The 21,695-nt window shown below is 38.7% G+C and overlaps 1 long non-coding RNA gene across 5 annotated transcripts in view; it reads left to right on the top strand.

Moving 5' to 3' along the window:
• The window catches only part of LOC147364379 (uncharacterized), a 259,350-nt gene extending 238,648 nt beyond the window's left edge, over positions 1–20,702 (top strand). For 4 of the 5 annotated variants that reach the window (XR_015134431.1, XR_015134432.1, XR_015134428.1 and 1 more), the window contains 3 exons: positions 14,913–15,100; positions 18,960–19,009; positions 20,357–20,702. This is a non-coding gene — a long non-coding RNA (uncharacterized LOC147364379). Of the gene's footprint in view, positions 1–6,317; positions 6,690–14,912; positions 15,101–18,959; positions 19,010–20,356 lie in introns of those variants that run through there. The other variant, XR_015134430.1, reaches the window with a different exon arrangement.
• The last annotated feature ends 993 nt before the right edge of the window (positions 20,703–21,695 follow it).

Genomic DNA, 21,695 nt, shown 5'->3' with positions numbered 1-21,695 from the left:
GGTGGGAGTGGGCAATACCCCAATACTTAGAGGACACAGAGCAGCTCAGACTCAATGCTCTGGGCTTCTGCTCCAGCAGTGTGGGCCCCAACCACACCCCCAGTCGCTGGCTCTGGTGGATGAGCAGTGGAGAAGCCCAGCTCACAACAGGCACTGGCCACAGCCCCTTCACCTTCATCCCCACCTCTTTACAAAATGATAGCCACCAAAACACCCTGGGAAAAGACAAGATTCATGCTCACATCAGATCCAGCTCCCCCAAGACAGCCAGTGGGCACCTGCAGACAGTACAGGGACACACCCACACAGGGATACCCCTTCAAGACTCCATAGGTAACTGTTCCATCTAATTTCATAGAAATTTAAGCAAAATGAGAAGAGGAGTTTATTTCAAGTGAAAGGATAAGAAAAAACCCCTTGGGAAAACAAACAACTGATGAAACAGAAATAAATAGCCAGGAAGAGTTCAAAGCAGTAGTAATAAGAATGCCAACTGAATTAGGCAAAAGAATAGATGAACACAGTGAGAATTTTAATTAGAAAAATATTTAAAAAATAATCTGTGATGATGGCCATTAACACATGAAAACAGCCCACTAGGCTCCTCTTTCCATAGGATTTCCCAGGCAAGAATACTAGAGTGGGAAGCCATTTCCTTCTCCAGGGGATCTTCCTGACCCAAGGATCAAACCCACAAAAAGTAGCTCATGCAACTCATAAAATAGTACAAGTCAATTTTAAAATGGGCACAAGACCTAAAAAGATATTTTTTCCAAAAAAATATGGTTAAAAGGCACATGAATAAAGCTAAACACTGTCAATCAGCAAAGAAATGCAAATCAAAACCACAATGAGATATCACCACACACATGTCAAGATGGCTATCATTGAAAAAAATCACAAATAATAAATACTTATGAAGATGTGGAGAAAAGGGAACACTTGTACTCTGCAGGAATGTAAATTGATGCAGTCACTATGGAAAACAGTACAGAAGTTTCTCAGAAAACTAAAAATAGAACTACTATGTGATCTATCAATTCTACTCCTGGGTATGTATCTGGAAAAATGAAAAACACATGCACCCTAATGTTTACAACATTATTTACAATAGTAAAATATGGTAGCAACCTAAGCACTTGATCATCAACAGATGAGTGGATAAAGAAGATATGGCATACACACATACACACACAATAAAATAATAGTGAACTATAAAGAGCCTTTTCTAAATTCAGCTTGAACATCTGGAAGTTCATGGTTCACCTATTGCTGAAGCCTGGCTTGGAGAATTTTGAGCATTACTTTACTAGCGTGTGAGATGAGTGCAACTGTGCGGTAGTTTGATCATTCTTTGGCATTGCCTTTCTTTGGGATTGGAATGAAAACTGACCTTTTGCAGTCCTGTGACCACTGCTGAGTTTTCCAAATTTGCTGGCACATTGAGTGCAGCACTTTCACAGCATCATCTTTTAGGATTTGAAATAGCTCAACTGGAATTCTGTCACCTCCCTTAGCTTTGCTCATAGTGATGCTTCCTAAGGCCCTCTTGAATTCACATACCAGGACATCTGGCTCTAGGTGAGTGATCATACCATTGTGATTATCTGGGTCATAAAGATCTTTTTTGCATAGTTCTGTGTATTCTTTGCCACCTCTTCTTAATATCTTCTGCTTCTGTTAGGTCCATATCATTTCCATCCTTTATTGTGCCCATCTTTGCATGAAATATTCCCTTGGTATCTAATTTTCTTGAAGAGATCTGTAGTCTTTCCCATTCTATTCTTTTCCTCTATTTCTTTGCACTGATCACTGAGGAAGGCTTTCTTATCTCTCCTTGCTATTCTTTGGAACTCTGCATTCCAACAGGTATGTCTTTCCTTTTCTCCTTTGCTTTTCACTTCTCTTCTTTTCACAGCTATTTGTAAGAACACCTCAGATAGCCATTTTGTTTTTTGCATTTCTTTTTCTTGGGGATGCTCTTGATCCCTGCCTCCAGTACAATGTCATGAAACTCTGTCCATGGTAAGCTGGATTTAGAAAAGGAAGAGGAATCAGAGATCAAATTGCCAATATCCGTTGGATCACTGAAAAAGTAAGAGAGTTCCAGAAAAACATCTAATTCTGCTTTATTGACTACGCCAAAGTCTTGGACTATGTGGATCACAACAAACTGTGGGAAATTCTTACAGATTAATACCAGATCACCTTACCTGACTCTTGAGAAATCTGTATGCAGGTCAGGAAGCAACAGTTAGAACTGGACATGGAACAACAGACTGGTTCCAAATCAGGAAAGGGGTACGTCAAGGCTGTATATTGTCACCCTGCTTATTTAACTTATATGCAGAGTACATCATGAGACACACTGGGCTGAAAGAAGCACAAGCTGGAATCAAGATTGCCGGGAGAGATATCAACAACCTCAGATATGCAGATGACACCACCCTTATGGCAGAAAGCCAAGAGGAACTAAAGAGCTTCTTGATGAAAGTGAAAGAGGAGAGTGAAAAAGTTGGCTTGAAACTCAACATTCAAAAAACTAATATCATGGCATCTTGTCCCATCACTTCATGGCAAATAGATAGGGAAACAGTAGAAACAGTGACAGACTTTATTTTCGGGGCTCCAACATTACTGCAGATGGTGACTGTAGCCATGAGATTAAAAGACGCTTGTTCCTTGGAAGAAAAGCTATGAACAACCTAGATAGCATATTAAAACACAGAGACATTACATTGCCAACAAAGGTCTGTCTAGTCACGGCTATGGTTTTTCCAGTAGTCATGTATGGATGTGAGAGTTGGACTCTAAAGAAAGCTGAGCACTGAAGAATTGATGCTTTTGAACCATGGTGTTGGAGAAGATTCTTGAGAGTCCCTTGGATTGCAAGGAGATCCAACCAGTCCATCCTAAAGGTTTTCAGTCCTGAATATTCATTGGAAGGATGGGTGTTGAAGCTGAAACTCCAATACTTTGGCCACCTGATGCGAAGAACTGACTCATTTGAAAAGACCCTGAATTTGGGAAAGATTGAAGGCAGGAGGAGAAGGGGACAATAGAGGATCAGATGGTTGGATGGCATCACCGACTCAATGGATATGAGTTTGAATAAACTCCAGGAGTTGGTGATGGACAGGGAGGCTGGGGTGCTGCAGTCCATGGGTTCGCAAAGAGTCAGACATTACTGAGGGACTGAACTGAACTGTTAAAGAGCCTATGAAATTCTGCCATTTGCAACAACATAGATGGGCTGCTGCTGCTGCTAAGTCGCTTCAGTCATGTCCAACTCTGTGCGACCCCATAGACGGCACCCCACCAGGCTCCCCCATCCCTGGGATTCTCCAGGCAAGAACACTGGAGTGGGTTGCCATTTCCTTCTCCAATGCATGAAAGTGAAAAGTGAAAGTGAAGTCGCTCAGTCGTGTCTGACTCTTAGGGACCCCATGGACTGCAGCCTACCAGGCTCCTCCACCCATGGGATTTTCCAGGCAAGAGTACTGGAGTGGGGTGCCATTGCCTTCTCTGGGAAGAAGGGCTAAGATAGGGGTAAACATTTAAGATATACAATCTGCTTCTATGAAATAAATAAGCAACAAGGCTGTATTTTACAGAACAAGAAAATAAAGCCATTATTTCACAGTAACTTTAAATGGAGTATAATCTATAAAATCATCGAAGCATTGTTTTGTATACCTAAAACTAATATTATAAAAGAACTATATGGAAAATAAATGCAAAAAAGCAAAATGGCTGCCTGGGGAGGCCTTACAAATAGGTGTGAAAAGAAGAGAAGTGAAAAACAAAGGAGAAAAGGAAAGATATAAGCATCTGAATGCAGAGTTCCAAAGAATAGTAAGAAGAGATAAGAAAGCCTTCCTCAGAATCAATGCAAAGAAATAGAGGAAAACAACAGAATGGGAAAGACTAGGGATCTCTTCAAGAATGTTAGAGATACCAAAGGAACATTTCATGCAAAGATGGGCTCAATAAAGGACAGAAATGGTATGGACCTAACAGAAGCAGAAGATATTAAGAAGAGGTGGCAAGAATACACAGAATAACTACAAAACAAGATCTTCACGACCAAGATAATCACGATGGTGTGATCACTGACCTAGAGCCAGACATCCTGGAATGTGAAGTCAAGTGGGCCTTAGAAAGCATCACTACGAACAAAGCTAGTGGAGGTGATGGAATTCCAGTTGAGCTATTCCAAATCCTGAAAGATGATGCTGTGAAAGTGCTGCCTCAATGTGCCAGCAAATTTCGAAAACTCAGCAGTGGTCACAGGACTGAAAAAGGTCAGTTTTCATTCCAATCCCAAAGAAAGGCAATGCCAAAGAATGCTCAAACTACCGCACTTATCTCACACACTAGTAAAGTAGTGCTCAAAATTCCCCAAGCAAGGCTTCAGCAATACGTGAACCGTGAATGTCCAGATGTTCAAGCTGGATTTAGAAAAGGCAGAGGAACCAGAGATCAAATGGCCAACATCCACTGGATCATTGAAAAAGCAAAAGAGTTCCAGAAAAACATCTATTTCTGCTTTATTGACTATGCCAAAGTCTTTGACTGTGTGGATCACAACAAACTGTGGAAAATTCTGAAAGAGATGGGAATATCAGACCACCTGATCTGCCTCTTGAGAAACCTGTATGCAGGTTAGGAAGCAACACTTAGAACTGGACATGGAACAACAGACTGGTTCCAAATAGGAAAAGGAGTACGTTAAGGCTGTATATTGTCACCCTGCTTATTTAACTTCTATGCAGAGCACATCATGAGAGACGCTGGGCTGGAAGAAGCACAAGCTGGAATCAAGATTGCCAGGAGAAATCTCAGTAACCTCAGATATGCAGATGACCCCACCCTAATGGCAGAAAGTGAGGAGGAACTCAAAAGCCTCTTGATGAAAGTGAAAGAGGAGAGTGAAAAAGTTGGCTTAAAGCTCAACATTCAGAAAACGAAGATCATGGCATCCGATCCCATCACTTCATGGGAAATAGATGGGGAAACAGTGGAAACAGTGTTAGACTTTATTTTTCTGGGCTCCAAAATCACTGCAGATGGTGACTGCAGCCAGGAAATTAAAAGACGCTTACTCCTTGGAAGGAAAGTTATGACCAACCTGAATAACATATTAAAAAGCAGAGACATCAATTTTTCAACAAAGGTCCATCTAGTCAAGGCTATGGTTTTTCCAGTGGTCATGTATGGATGTGAGAGTTGGACTGTGAAGAAAGCTGAGCACCAAAGAATTGATGCTTTTGAACTGTGGTGTTGGAGAAGACTCTTGAAAGTCCCTTGGACTGCAAGGAGATCCAACCAGTCCATTCTAAAGGAAATCAGTCCTGGGTGTTCATTGGAAAAACTGATGCTAAAGCTGAAACTCCAATACTTTGGCTACCTCATGCGAAGAGTTGACTCATTGGAAAAGACTCTGATGCTGGGAGGGACTAGGGGCAGGAGGAGAAGGGGATGACAGAGGATGAGATGGCTGGATGGCATCACCAACTTGATGGACATGGGTTTGAGTGAACTCCGGGAGTTGCTGGAGGCCTGGCATGCGACCCCCCAGTTCATGGGATCGCAAAGAATTGGACAGACTGAGTTACTGAATTGAACTGATACTCAATAGAAATAAAATAAAACCAAGATTATATGAAGGACTTTTCATTATCACTGACTACTAGGAGCAATATATATGTGTGTATATATATATATATATATATACATACACACACACACACACACATACACATTCAGCTCTTGGTTTAGCTCTATTCATGTGGTATAAATGATCAAACACTAGTCTCAGGCAGAATGCTATTTTCCCATTCTATTCCTCAACCTTTATATATTATGTCTTCAAACAAGTTGCCCAAACTTTTAGGGCTTCTACTATCTCATCTGTAAGAATAAGCATAGTATCTGAAGTAATTTGGACAAGTTTACAAATTATTGTTCACTAGAGCAGGTTTAATTTCAACAGGTTTTACAATAAGATCACAAATAGGCATTGTCTTAAATTCAGTCTTCCTGAAGACAGAGACTAAGGGGAGATAAAATAGTAACTTCTCAGTAGAGAACTTGAAAAATATTATGTCAGCTAGGTAATCACGGTCAACATCACACTGATAAGTCATGTTGGTAGTATATACCCTAAAACAGTACAATGAAAATGACATTTTACTTCTTTCATCTTCCTCCTCCAGACCTGTAACTTCTGTTTAATCTTGTTATTAGTACTGGATAGCACATTTCAGAATGCCGTTCTACAAAATATCTAACCAGTGTTCCTCCAAACTTTCAAGGTCATCAAAAACAAGGAAATTCTGAGAAACTGTCATAGCCTAGAGAAAACTGAAGAAGCATAGCAACTAAATGTAACATAGGATCCTGATGAGATTCTGAGACAAAACAAAATATAAAGGGAAGACATCAGGTAAAAAGCTAAGAAAAATCTGAATGAATAATGGATTTAATTGAGAATAATATAGCAATACTGGTTCACTAATTATAACAAATGTACCATACTAATGTAAGATAATAATAATAGGGGAAGCTGGGTGTAAGATGTATATGAACACACTGTAATGTCTACATTTTTTTGTAAGTGAAAAACTATTCTAAAAAAATACTTTATTTAAAAACAAAGTAAAAGAATTCCTTCCTAAAAGCTCAAAGTCTTAGTCTAGAGATCTATTAAATATATAAGGAAGAAAATCCCTAAGATGTATATTTGCACATTACTTCAGATCTGATCCAAAACTTTCATCCTCACCTCTCATTCAGCACCCCCTACCAGTTCCTTCCAGGCTTCTCCCACTTTTGCAAGTTCACTGCACCCTGTCATGCCCCCATCTTTTCTTACCTTGGGCTTCTCTGACATCACAGCATGAGACATACAAGGAAATCCAGGAGCAAAGCGCATAGGAAGAAGCTTAAAGGAGTCACCCCAACAGACGCTCAGCACTGGCTGCAGGCCTCCTTGCCAATACATTGACTGCTGAGTCATGGATGAGAGACCCTGTGTCCATAAATCCTCCCTTATTCTGCTTTTATTCTCCCTTATTCTGCTTTTATTCTCCCCTTATTTTATCTAAACTCCTTCAAGACAGTCTTTGACCTGAGTTTTCCTGGTTCCCAGAGTACATATAAGCCAGGTCCTGCATTTCCTTTGGCATGTGAACTGTTTCCTTTTGACACAAGGATGGTATTTCCATGCTCAGGCTATGCTGAGACCTGGCCTTGATTGGCCTGGAGGCCTGCAGTGGAACTTGAAAAGAATGAGCATCATTTTATAAGGCACCTGCCTTAAAGTCATCACATGGTCTTCATCCCAAAGGAGACAATACTCCTTTCTTCAGGCTAAAGGATGCTACTCTCTGGCAGGAACAAGAAAGATACTTTACCTTCCTGGTGGGAGCAAGGGAATCTGAGTTGTTATAGTTTGCTGCTGCTGCTGCTGCTAAGTCGCTTCAGTCGTGTCCGACTCTGTGCAACCCCATAGACAGCAGCCCACCAGGCTCCCCCATCCCTGGGATTCTCCAGGCCAGAACACTGGAGTGGGTTGCCATTTCCTTCTCCAATGCGTGAAAGTGAAGTCGCTCAGTCCTGTCCGACTCTTAGCGACCCCATGGACTGCAGCCTACAAGGTACCTCCATCCATGGGATTTTCCAGGCAAGAGGACTTGAGTGGGGTGCCATTGTTATAGTTTGGACCTCCCTAAATATAGACCCGAGGCAAAGGCTTGTGTTTCTTTGGATCACTTCCCAAATAAACTACCTGCACCCAGTAAAGAAGTGGGGATAGTGAAAGAGAAGAAGGAAAATGCATGAAGACTACATTACTGAGTGGGATGCTACTGTGAGCAGCTTTACTGCTGGATCCACGCTATTTTAGGGGTGCTTGTAGAATATGTAATTGTCTACAAAGGGAGCAGAAAAGCTCTGGAGTGTTTTTCTACAAACTTCCATTCCTCACTGGTTAAAGGTTATCCCAGTGGTATACACGTCAGCATTTCTGGGCTGCTCTGCACATGTTTAGCAAGCTCCTGAGGCACTAGAGAAAGTCCCCAGGCTGAGAAGCAGAGAGAGAAGCAAGTCATGAGATGATAAGCTGTCAGTAAGGCACAGAAACTATCCACCACTGCTCCAGGTGAATTCAGGCCTTGAGTTTATGGGGTAGGCCTTACAGAGTACCTACCATTCCAGGGTTTTAGGCTTTTCAGGCTCATATGTCCCAAAGTCTCCATCTCAGGTCTCAGGATCTTAATCTTTAACAACCAGGGCCCAAGGCAGGGAACTTACATACTATTTTTTTTTTTTTTTTAAGATAACCCTAGAAAGCAGGAGTAGGTGCTAGAGGAAATGAAGTAGGAAAGGAGGAAGACCCAAAATAAACATATGACTGATTGTTCAAGCCCATGAGACTTCCCCCAAAAGCCACATACAGTGTATCTAGAGATCGTCTGTGGGTGAAGGGAGAAAGCAGAGCCAGTAAGTAAATATCTGACCAATGGGAATGGACAAAGTTTTGCTCTTCAGGGTATTAACTGTCTATACTTCCATGATAAATATGTGAGGGCTCCAAGAGGAATAAGAGAGTGGGAGGCCAGAGGCACAGGGGAGGCTGTGGGACTCCTGTGTAAAGTGGCTCACAGTGCACACAGGGCTGGTTCCCCACTAGCAGCTGGCAAAAGACAAACGAGGCTGAGAGGATGTGAAGTGGTGACGGGATACATCTGACCAAGAGGCTAAATAATATAGAACTAAAATATTGGCACTAACATGGAAGGCGATGCATTAGAATTCTTTCCATCTTTATCTTCCTCCTGACCAATACAAAGTCTAAGCTCAATCTTCCTCTAAGTCAATATTCATGTTAACTCATAAAGATGAGCACTAAAAACCAGATATAGAATCAATAAGTTCCAAACCAAAAGAGGAAAAGGAGAATAGAGAATTCAATCAAACCAAGAATTCAAGTAAACAGAGGAGGAAAAAGGGGGGAAAAAAACTTGTTCTAAACCATGAGATAATGGCATTATCAAATGCAATGATTAAACATGTCTTTAAATAATAGGTAAATAATCTGGTTCTTTAAAAAATTGACTATTCACTGATTAGGGTCACAATTTGAAAATAAATTAATGGAAGAGATACTCCTATAAAATACGAAATAAACATTGTTAATGTCAAAATATCTATGTAAGATTGAGTAGCTATATATCGATATATGGTATTAATCCCTAATAACGCATTTTTTACTAATAGAAAGTGTAGCATGAACTTGTATACCTATCTCTCTCTAGTCCCTAAGTCATGTCAGACTCTCGTGACTCCATGGACTGCCAGGCTCCTCTGTCCATGGGATTCTCCAGGAAAGAATACTACATATAACAAAATCTCAGTATAAAGTAAGAACTGGCAGAAGCTTTTGTTATGATTGTAGATTTTTCAATTTCACCTTATATTTATGTTATAATTCTCCAAAATTAATAAATAACTTAATATGTATAGAGACTATCTGAACCACTAACAAACCTATTCCAGTAATATATCTAGAAGAACACTACAACTAACAAGAATTGGACATTTATAATTTTTGATTTAGATGTGTGATATATATTAGTTATTTTATTCATATATTTATGGATAAAATACATTTTTGCTTTCTAAACAATTAATATGCAGACCTTGGAGTCTGACTGTAATGCAATTAAATAAGAAATCAATAAAATTTTCTACAATAAATTGAGAAGAGCTTTTACTATTTTGCCTACTTTGATGTTTAATGAACCTCCATGTACTTATCATGCAGCCTCATTTATTAACTCAGAGCCAATTTTGTTTATCTGTACCCCACTTACTTCCCTATTCTCATATTATTTTGAAGAAAATCTGATAAATCAGCCCTTAGAAACACACTGAAATATTTACGAATAAAATAAGTACTCTAACCTACAGGATGTTTAAAATCTCTATATCTTACAAGTTTGCTTACATAGGTCTTTTGATTTTTGTGAAGATTTAGAAACAAAGAAATAAGGGTGGCCAACAAAGAAAAATTTCATTCTATTGGAGCTTAGAGTATGTGTATTGGTGGGGAGAGGACACAGCAAGTAGTGATAAATGGACAACAGGCACTGAATATAAGGCATAGAAGGAGGCCTGAACATGTGGTAACTGACAGACATGGCATTACTGACCAGTGAAGAACTGCTACTCAGTAAATGTCAGATCCTCACATGCCAGCATAAAAGCAGTTTTCTAGAAGGACAAAATTTTCTTTAAAATGAGTGTCTGTGAGACCTGAATATGAAAAGTCAAACTTTGAAAACTGAGAGAAAATATAGAAGAATACTTGAGGAACTCACAACAGGAAAGGATTTATTAGATAAAGCAAACAAAGCTAATAAAGGAAATGTGTTTAAACTATTTGTTTCTATGTGACAAATGTAATTACATTAAAATGTAAAACTTACAAGCCACAGATCAAAGGGAACATAATTGGAACAAGAACAGCAAAGTATTATATTCAGTGTAATTGAAAAATTCCTATAAATTGATAAGAAGAGACAACCATAGAAAAATGGGCAGAAAGGATGAGAAAAATTCACAGGAGAAAATCAAAATGGCCGTTGGCTTCAAAGCTCTTAACCACACTAAGTACCAAAGGAATTCAAAATAAATTTACCCTGAGATCTAGAAGATACTCTGACAAACCAAGAGTTGGAATTTTCAGGCTTTGTTACTAGACTGCTTATGAAAGTATAAACTGGTGCAATTTCTCAGGAAATGTTGCCAAAGTGCTCCACAAAAATTTGTTTCTGGGTCATAGGTTATATGCACTTCTGGAGAATTCTGTGTGTTCCAGACATGAACAATGACACACACAAAAAATTTATAATTGTGAAGAATAGGGATCAACCTGGATGTCAATTTTTAAAAATGGATAAACTGGGTTATTATCAATAATGCTATGCTCCTCGGTGGATATATGTGTGTGTATTTGTGCATGCATATATCTACACACATATCTACACATATATGTATGTGTACACATACATATATACACGCAAGCATGCACACAAATATACATATACTTTGTATATAAACATGGATTGTTCTTTAAAAATTAAGTGTGGGAAAGGAGGCAGGAAAAAGCAAGGTCCAGAATATATTTAGCATGAGAGAATTTATGTAAACTTTTATTTTTACAAAAAAAGATAGTGTTTAGTATATATTTTTGTAGGTTTTCTGTATAGATAACCATAAATATATGCTGCTTCACAGGAAAGAAAAAAGAAAAACATCTGGAACATAGCTTTTGCAGAAAATTTTCTTTCATAAAATAAATTTTTATATAGAAATGCCAAGGGTTCTGACACCAAGCTACAAAGTTCTACTTTTATAACATAGGAAGTATTATAACTCTAGAAACAATTGTTATCAAAGAATCAATGTCGCCATAAACATTGAGAGCAAACCACTATGTAGGAGGCTCGGGATGTGAGAGCTTGAGAAAGTAGAAGGTAAGAATGGAAACCAGCTTTTTTCTCCCTTTAAGAGGAAGGAAGAACTGATGGAACAATACCTTCTCCCAATTACCATGCGCAGATTGACTGCTCTTCTGTTTCTTATGGAGTACCTCAAAGGAGGTAACTTGACAACATTTGTGAGCTTGACTATGCTCAGTCAGACAAGTATTGTTACAATTGCACTTTCATCCATGAATGAGGAAGACGAAAAAGTCATAGAACCAGGATGGAGTCAAGCCAGAAATTACATCAAGTTACTTTCACACAACCTACTGACCCGATTGTACCATCATATTTCATCTAGGAAGAAAATCTCTTCCTCCTCAACACTGTCCTTTATTTTGTGACTCTTGCCATTAGCTTTTCAAAAGAAATACTGACACAAAAAGTGTTGTTTGCTGACTGCAACCTGGACAAGTCCTTCCTTGAAAGGTGGGGAGTACCTTTACATGTCTACCAAACAGTACATAATGCAGACAGCCTCCAACTGTCAGTTCCTTCAAAGTTTGCTTCAGTAGCAAAGAGCTGCCTTCCCCAAGGTCATCCCCTTCCCCCAGAAAGCCCACACTTAGGGACTGAGTAAGAGAAAAGTCTAAAGGAGATCAGTATGGAGGCCCCTTAAAAAACTAAAAATAGAACTACCATATGATTCAGCCATCTCATTCCTGGGCATTTATCCAGAGAAGAACATGATTCAAAAGGATACATGCACCCCAATGTTCATTGCAGCACTGTTTATAATATCCAAGACATGGAAGCACTGTTTATAATATCCAGCACTATTTATAATATCCAAGACTAAATGTTCATCAACAGATGAATAACGAAGATGTGGTACATATATATAATGAAATTTTACTCAGCCACTAAAAAGAATGAAATAATGTCATTTGCAGCAACATAGATGGATCTGGAGATTAAGTGAAGTAAGTTAGACAAAGAAAGACAAATATCATATGATGTCACTTATATGCAGAATCTTAAAACGCATGATACAAATGAACTTTATAAAACAGAAACAGACTCACAGACTTAGAGAACAAATTTATGGTTACCACTGGTAAAAGGTTGGGAGGAGAGATAGATTTGGAGTTTAATACTGACATGTACACACTGCTATATTTAGAATAGATAACCAACAAGAACCTACTGTATAGCACAAAGAACTGTGCTCAATATTCCATAATAACCTAAATGGGAAAAGAATTTGAAAAATAATAGAAACATGTATATGTATAACTGAATAACAACCAAAACTAATACACAGTTAACCATCTATGCTCCAATATTAAAAAAAAAAAAAAATAGCAATTCCATTCCAAGTAGTCACAACTCAGAGGCATGACACTCGCTCCAGAGCTCCCTGCCAGGTTACCCAAAGGTTCTGTGAGGTCTACTACATTGCTTTTTTTGTTTGTTTTTAGTACTTCTGTCCAATCTTTCTTTCTCCCATTCTCTTCCACATGTTATGTTTTCTAATAAATATAATGTACTCCAAGCTTATCTCAGTGTTTTCTTGCAGAGAACCAAACCTAAGAGAATTGGTATTGGAAACGGTTTGAGAAAGTAGGAGATAAGATAGGGGCTGTGGAGCTGGCTGCCTGGTTGGAAATAAGGATCCCAGTATTAATAGTAGATGAAACACAAAGAGAGACTCCGGCACAAGGTAGAAGTCTGTTGTTAAAACTGGCAGCATAGCCCAGCTGAGGATATGCTTGGTTGAAGAGAGAAGCGAAGGGCTATGCCACAAAGGAGCTGCAAAGCACAATGAGCATGTATGAGCAAGAATCAGAGTACAGGTGGGACTAAATGATAAGTGTGCCTGATAAAAGGGGCCAGGATACTCCCAAGTCAATCAGCTCTTCACTTAAATCTCTGGAGTGTGAAAACTGGACAAGAAAGATGTCGACTTGAGGGCGTTCTCCTGAGATACATGACTTAACATCCTTGCAGAGGCTTCCACACCCAACAAATGGTGTGACCTTGCGACTATGATGAGTCCTAGAAATATAAAACAAATAATGATCCATGCTGGAGAGATTGAAATGATAGAATTTCTATGGAAGATAGAGGAGAAATAGAATAAAAGGCTGAGTCAAGTGAGCATCCTAGAATGGTTATACTATATTCATTTATAAGATTTTCCAGATGATTACTTTCCACAGGACAGCCCATCACAAATACCATTTACTAAGGCCAGAAAGAATGTGCTATTGGGAAGGGGGCTACTTAGCTAAATTGCTAAGTAGCAGCATTACTCTATAGAGGAGAGATGATATTTGGAAAATTATGGTATATGGACAGAAGTCAAGCCAAAGTGTCACAATTATCATAGTGAGCGCCAAGATTGGAGAGTCAGTCAAGGGAACCTAACTCACAAAAAGGTATGAAGATAGTTAATGGAACATGGCAATCCTAGAGCAAAATAGGTGGGCAGCCAACAAGGATACTATTCAACTCGTACCAACAAAGGAATGCAATGATGAATGACAAGGAGTCTGAGGGAAGGCATCCCATCAAAGGGTCACAATCCATTTACAGTTTCTAGTCCTGAGCCAGTTTTCAGACTCAAACCCCATTTATTGAAGAGATGACCAAGTCTCCAGGATCCTGCAAAGCCATAGCAAGTATCCATGGTGATGATTCCTTTGTCCAAAAGGATTTGGGACCATTTACTCAGGGAAACTACATACTGAGGAAAAAAGAATTCCCAGTCTTTTGACGAGTGTTAAAGAAAGGGAGTCAATTGATGAATTGATGATGAAATTGATGAATTGATGATGAAATTGATTGTTAAAGAAAGGGAGTCAATTGATGAATTGATGAATTGATGATGAAACTTGGAAACTCAAAATATGATAATGGCCCCCTGTTCACATTGAGCCATATGAAAACCAAATAATAAATGAAATCCTGACTTGAGTCCAGGTTTCAATGGGTCAGCTTGATGTGCAGACCTATATATTGGTCCTTTCTCCATTTCCATAAAGTATGATTGGGATTAGCATGTTTGAAAATGGTGCAACTCCAATTTTGGGGTCATGGCTCTTCCCACTATAAACTGAATCCTATAGGCTAGGTGGAAGCTTCTAAAACTGCCCTTACCAATGTCCAAAGCAGTAAATAAAAAACAATATCACGTCTTGGGGAGGGAGATAGTGGCTATTAGTGTACCTTTAAAGATTTCAAGGATGCAAGGATGGTAATTCCCATTTATCCCATCTAGTCCCTACCAAAACCAGACAGACTTTGGGATAACTATAGACTACCAAAACCTCAACCAAGTAATAGCTCCAGTCACAGCCATGTACACTCTCAGTGACTCACTGGGAGCTCTTAATTTATGCTTCTTTTTTTCTGCAGTTCCTGGCAAAGTCACAGCATAGAAGGGTACTGGGGCCCAAAGAGCTAACATTTTCACAGAGGACACACCAAGAATCCTAAATTGTAAACTGACTCATGGGCACTTGAGCCTCTTGCATCAAGGGTCTAGCAAGCAAAGAAGAGTCAGAATCCTGACAGAGAGAACTGACCTTGATCATCAGGAGGAGGTAAGACTACTCTTACACAAGCAACTCTCTTAGGCACTTTTTGGGATTTAGTTGCCCAACTGACTCTATGAATGGACAAATATACAAGCCTAGCCTGAAAAGTGGAGAAGGCAATGGCACCCCACTCCAGTACTCTTGCCTGGAAAATCCCATGGGCAGAGGAGCCCAGTGGGCTGCAGTCCATGGGGTCGGGAAGAGTCGGACACGACTGAGCGATTTCACTTTCACTTTTCACTTTCATGCATTGGAGAAGGAAATGGCAACCCACTCCAGTGTTCTTGCCTGGAGAATCCCAGGGACAGGGGAGCCTGGTGGGCCGCCGTCTATGGGGTCGGACACAACTGAAGCGACTTAGCAGCAGCAGTTGCAGCCTAAAAAGAGTATGCTATACAGGGGCTCAGACAATTCGGAAGAAAATATCTGAATAATTTAATAATAGTTATATCAAACTTAATGCCTCTGATATAAATATGATTACTATATATCCTAGAACCTAGAACATAACATCGTATTGACTTCTTTTTGCTAAATTTTAGATTATTGGATATTTTTATTTCCAGTGAAGTGGTAAAACTATAAACATGAATTTATTCATTTGTAAATTTTTATCACTTTTCACATCACAGAACCTCAGTTAAAAATAGGTTATAGTGTTTATTGTTCAGAAATATTGTCCCTTTTAAGTAGGAGTTACCACAAGAATGAGCTTGTGTTTGAACCTATTTTGTCTCTCCTCTCTGAAGGTCACTATAGATACAATTAGAAACTCAGACTGTGACATCTGTATAAACACTGACCAGGGTCAGAAGATGGGGGGGACACAGAATGAGGAAGAGCCTTTAGATGCATGACATACATTCAACTGAGGTCCCCTAGTGGCTGTGAAAATGTTAACCAAGTTCTGCAGCCCAGTTTTTCCAAATTTTAATAGAAGTTTGGTGCAGATGCAGCTGCTTCCACTCCATATTTCATTTCATGGATCCTCTCACTATTTGCCTTCATTTAACCTCTTACCCTTGCAGCACAAATCTGCACACTCTTGGGGCATCGTGAAACTTCCATCTCAGACCCATTGATTATTTACCAACTAAGGTCACCTCCTCTCCATACTGGAAATACACAAACTGTGCTCTTTCTAGGGTTATTTTTCCAGGTCCTTTCTATAGGTTTAATAGTTAAGGATAATACACACTTCTTGCTACTTCCAAATCATCTCCTGATCAAATTTTCATATCATTGAAAATAGATTCTCAACTTATTTTGCTTGGCTTCTATCTAATTTTCATCTTTCCGGGATCAGTACATCCCAAATTGACTAGAGAATTACAATACAGTAACTTTATCTTTGGTGCACTGGTTTTGACCTTAGTTGCTTTCTAGTTCAAACAAGAATTCAACAGAACCCACAGTTCATGTTGAATGCAGTTTGACTGAACAACCCTAATGTACAATGCTGCAAAAATATTGATTATTATATCTTCAAAAGGTAACATATTCAATGAGCATTTCTTGTGCAAATGACTTAGCTTCAAAACTTCACCAACTTCTGCTTAAGAGAAAATTTCAAGGGGAAAAGTAACTTTGATGATATTGATCTTTAAGAAGTACTTCCTATACTGTAAACAAACCAAGCAAATATATAGTCTGAAACATCAAAGACACATATCCTTTGAATATCAGCATGATTAAAGACTCATTCAGTGTTATTGACTTCTTTACCTTGCAGTGACAGATAGTCATAGAAGGGACATGTGGTAATACAAATGCCTACATTCTCAGATACCTCTGAGACTTCTGGCAAGCAGTAATCAATAGTAAGGACACCCTGAAAAATGTTACCATGGCAATGCTGGGAACAGATAAGATGGAAATGGAAGAGATTCAACACTATCAGCTATTATTCCCATAAGTCCTGCTTGATCAGGAAACCAGTAACCTCTTATTTTTACCAAATTTTCAGGTTAGTGGTTAGTACAGGTGAATATTAGTTATGATCCTTCTAAGAAGCCTTCACTTAGCTAAGAACAATGCTATAACAGTTCAAAGTTAGACATTTTTGAGAATGAAGGAATAAAATTTCAGCATGGTATTATTTAGTTAGAACAGGTTAAGATGCAAAGATATTGTAGGTTCACTGGAAATTCATGGTTTTCTCCTACTGTAAAGAACCATCTGACAAGTTTTTATTGCCCTTTCCCCACCATTCAAAGCTGGATCCTTGTTATTGTATCTGTGTGAGTGGTTTAGAGCAAAATAAAAAGAGAGAGAGAACTCATTTATTTTATTCATAATGTAATGAATCAAATCATTTTAAGGTAAGGTAAGGTGAAGTCGCTCAGTCGTGTCCAACTTTTGCTACCCCATGGACTGTAGCCTGCCAGGCTCTTCCATCCATGGGATTTTCCAGGCAAGAGTACTGGAGTGAGTTGCCAAGAATCATTTTGAGCATCAACAAATGCTCCTTCCTGACCTGTGGGTAAATCCAGTCAACATTCAAATGTTTTATACTCTCGATATCTATTACAAGTTCATCTCAAAACTTTCCAACCCATCATAGCCCTAGGGACTCATGCCTTCCCTAAACCATCAGTTAAATGCCAGGACTGAGTGCCTGGGACAGCTGAGGCTTTTTGTGAATCCTAGCATCTAGCCAACAAAGAGCATGTTGGAGTGAAATTTGACACTTGATACTTTTCTACTCACAGGATCATGTAATGTTAAACTTGAGTAGACCTGTGGTCATGTAATCTACTCACCCTCTTTATAAAAAAGCTTAATTATACATAAAGTTAATGACTTCCATTGGCAAAAGATCATTGCATGGCAAACATATACTATAAGCAAGACTTAATCCTGACACAGTTGGCAAATATTTTGTCATTTCTGAATCTAGATCTTCTGAAATACCCTAAGAAACAGCTCTCTGTATTACCTGATGATGAATTTTGCAATCCATGACTGTATCAACATGCTACAGACTCACAAAACAAATCTACTTTGACTCCATACCCTATTTGTGGCACAAAGACTAGTCACCTGCTTCTTCCAGCCCATCCTGTAGCGCCAGATTTATGTTGCTTTTAAATTCTGCCTGCTAATCCCTTGCTACCCTGCTTTTCCAAATCAAATTCAGTCAGACTTATCTAGCTCTGTCTGAATGTGTCCCTTGATTGAGTGATGTTAGTTCAAGAAAAAACACTCAAATCAATTTAATGCAAATTCCCATTCACAGCCTGGTTGACCGATCAGGATACTGACAATAATAGATTGGAGTACTTAATTCCTAAGGCATGTGACTCATCGAAGGCTTAGTAATCAATTTCGATTGCAGCAACTGCATAATTCATCTTTGGCTCATCTTAAGCTCTGGAATACCAAGTGCTTGTTCATTTTTTTAAGGCCTACACATTCTTTTCCAAATAGCGAAGCCCTTTCCATGCCTCTGCAATCATTTCCTTATCTAAATTTCCATATGCTGCCCTGGCAAGGTGTCCCACCTATGAAGGCTTTAGATCAATAAAAATAATTGGCATGTTTTGCTTCCAGTTGCAGATGCCTGGAATAGATTACATGCCACCCTGGCAGACAATGGAAAGATGAAATAGAGGGTGGTCCCTGCCTCTATCCACATTAGCCAGTAACTGTATTTAGGACAGCCAGGAGGGGTTCTTACACCCTGAACCCCATTTCCCACAGGTCCCCAATCTGTCTTGTACTCGAAACACTGAAGTAAAGGGAAGCATATACAAGTAGGCAACTAGCAGATGTCCTTTCCATTTTATGAAAAGCATGCTATGTTTCATCCAGACTGCATTTGTATCTGCATTTGTCAGTTTTTGTGTCTCTTTTCCTTTGACAGAAGCAATATGTTGAGAGCTGATTATGCTCTGGGAGTTCTCTGGCAACCAGGTAAGTTTTTGCCCCAGCTCTTAAATCTACAAATAAGAAGATCCATAAGAAATTAAGTCAAGAAAATCTATTGAAGAGAAGCAATCTTTGTATTAACTTTTTTTGTATAGGAGCCAAATTCTTACTCAGACTTTGTTCTTACTTAAGTAGGAATAAAAAGCAGGCATATTTCTTCTATGCCCTGATGTTCTCCAAGTGCCGAAAACCATATGCACTGCCCAGTCATGCGTGAGTGCTGCAGTGGACACTGTACTGGGATATTTCTGTCCTTTTCTCAATGACCAATACAAATAACCTCTGAGAACATGGTTCTCTTGCACCCTTGGCCCTATCTCTTCTGATGTGAATCTATATGCTCTCATTTGATCAGTGAGGAAACTCATGCCTAGAAGAATTAGAATGAGACAAAGATGTTAGTGAATCTTTAAGGTTCTTATCTACTCTGAATCTGGAGGGAAAACACGAGAAGTTAAAGCATTTATGGAAATATAAGGAATAAGAGTGCTTCTCAAAATTCAGAGGACTCAATCAATGGGAAACATTCCTTTAGTAATCCAGTATTAAATTTACACATGAAAATATGTACATATAAACATTTTATATGCTGAATGTATGTATTATAATGTCCTAAGTATTATAGCTAAGAATAAATTCCCTCTTCATAAAACGTACTCTCTTAGTTCAGCTGCTGTAAGAGAACACCATAGACTGAGTAGCTTACTCAAAAACAGTAGTTATTTGTTTCTCAAGGTTTTAGAGGCCGAGAAATCAAGATCAAGGAAGTTGCAGATTTGGTATCTGGTAAAAACTCTATGTCCTCACTCACATGCAGAAGGGATCAAACACTTCTGCAGGATCTTTTTATAGAGCCACTAATTCCATTTATAACCTAATGACCTCCCAAAGTCCCCACCTTCAAATACTCTCACATTTGGCGATTGGTCTTCAATATATGAATTTGGGGAGGACACGTTCAGTCACACTGCACTTAAAAATAAATATAGTGAATATAAGCCTAATGAGATTTTGGTGTCCTACACCTGTAGAAACTTAGCAAATATAGGAAGATTTCTTATGGAATTATAAAACAAAAGCAGATTTACAAATTGATTTTAAGACCCACTAAATAATAACATGCTAGTTAACAATATTAATGTAATGTGATTTGGGGCTTAAAAATTGTTCTATCATTAACCACATTGAAGATTTTCCACTTGCCAACTTGAACCTTTGGAATGAGCTTAATGGACCATTATTTTTCATTGTTAAGGAAAATAACATGGGCTATAGATAATATTCTGAGCCATATCCTGTGAGCAATCTTATAGGTATTGAAACTCCCACCAGGTAGAAGAAGTTAACTATATGATGACCAGACTATAGCCATGACATAAAGTGCTACAATTCCAAGAACTGGTCTCAAGAAATGGGAACAAGTTGACCCTAGAACTGAAGATTAACAGCACTTAAAGCAACCAAGATGATGCTGATCAGACCACCACATGACCAATTTCAAGATGACTGTCAGAACTGACAGTAGGATTTCTGCATATATCACCCTCCCTCTGTCTACAAAATCTCTTGCCCACTGATTGTCAGTACGCAGGAATCGGCCTTTGGACAAGAGTCCACCCTCCCCCCAGCCACCCCAGTTGCCAGCATCCAAAATAAAGCAAACTTTCCTTTCCACCAATCTTGTCTCTGTTGGCTTTTGAGTGGACCAGACCCTACTTTTGGTTATAGTATTGATTGTATACACAGATTCATTTTTTTTTTTAAACATCAAAATTGATATGCTATCCCTGAAGTTAGTTCTAATATCAGTAAGAGAAAAACATGAACACAGTCAATTAACCTTTAAATGCACATAAAGTATACAAATTAACGTCACTAAACAACAGAGACAGTAAGGTCCTAAAATTTTCTGGAGGGGAGAATAAGTTACAAAAAAGGAATGAGAATCAGAGTATCTTCAGAACTCTCGACATCAACACTAGATGCCTTAAGGCAATAGAACAATGCCCTTAAATTTCTGAGGAAAAAAAAATATATTGTTCTACACTCATACTTGATGGGTGGTTTGTATAGGCAGAGAAATACAGGTTGAAAAAGACATTTTCAGGTATAGAACTAAAATATACCTTGAATGTGCCTTTTTTCAGATGCTACTGGAGGATGGATTCTGTCAAATCAAGGTTATAAACAATGACAACAACAACAACAGCAAAAACTAAGATAGATGATTCATAAAATGGAAGCTCAAACACTGGAGATCAGAGAAGGAAAATGCTAGATGAGTAATAAGTTATACTCAGAGAATTATCAATCTCAAATGGTGCCAGAGCACAGAGGCTATAAGAGGAAGTTATCTGAGAAATAAAGGGAGCTGATGGATTTGTATTTTGGCATTTAGAGAAACATCAGTTGGTATTCAACCGCTCACCTGAACTTTTTAAGAAATAGATAAATAGAAAAACACTGTATGAAAAGAGAATCTTCATTATAGTATACTACCTGGCTCAGTAGAGAGCAATATTTTTATAGCCCATATGCTATCTTCCTTTGACTGATAATGATGTTGAGAAACTCATGAGAAGGCCAGAGATAGGAAGCTGGACTAAATAATCAACATCCATAATAAGATACAATATCCCAACTGATAAAGAAATAGAAGGAAACCATCACT

The sequence above is a fragment of the Bos grunniens genome, chromosome 10 (assembly GCF_055505025.1).
Source record: "Bos grunniens cultivar Pamir isolate PY7600 chromosome 10, Bosgru_T2T1.0, whole genome shotgun sequence".
NCBI classification, from domain to species: domain Eukaryota; kingdom Metazoa; phylum Chordata; class Mammalia; order Artiodactyla; family Bovidae; genus Bos; species Bos grunniens.
The sequence above is the reverse complement of the archived record's forward strand: the minus strand, read 5'-3'. Positions and strand labels throughout refer to the sequence as shown.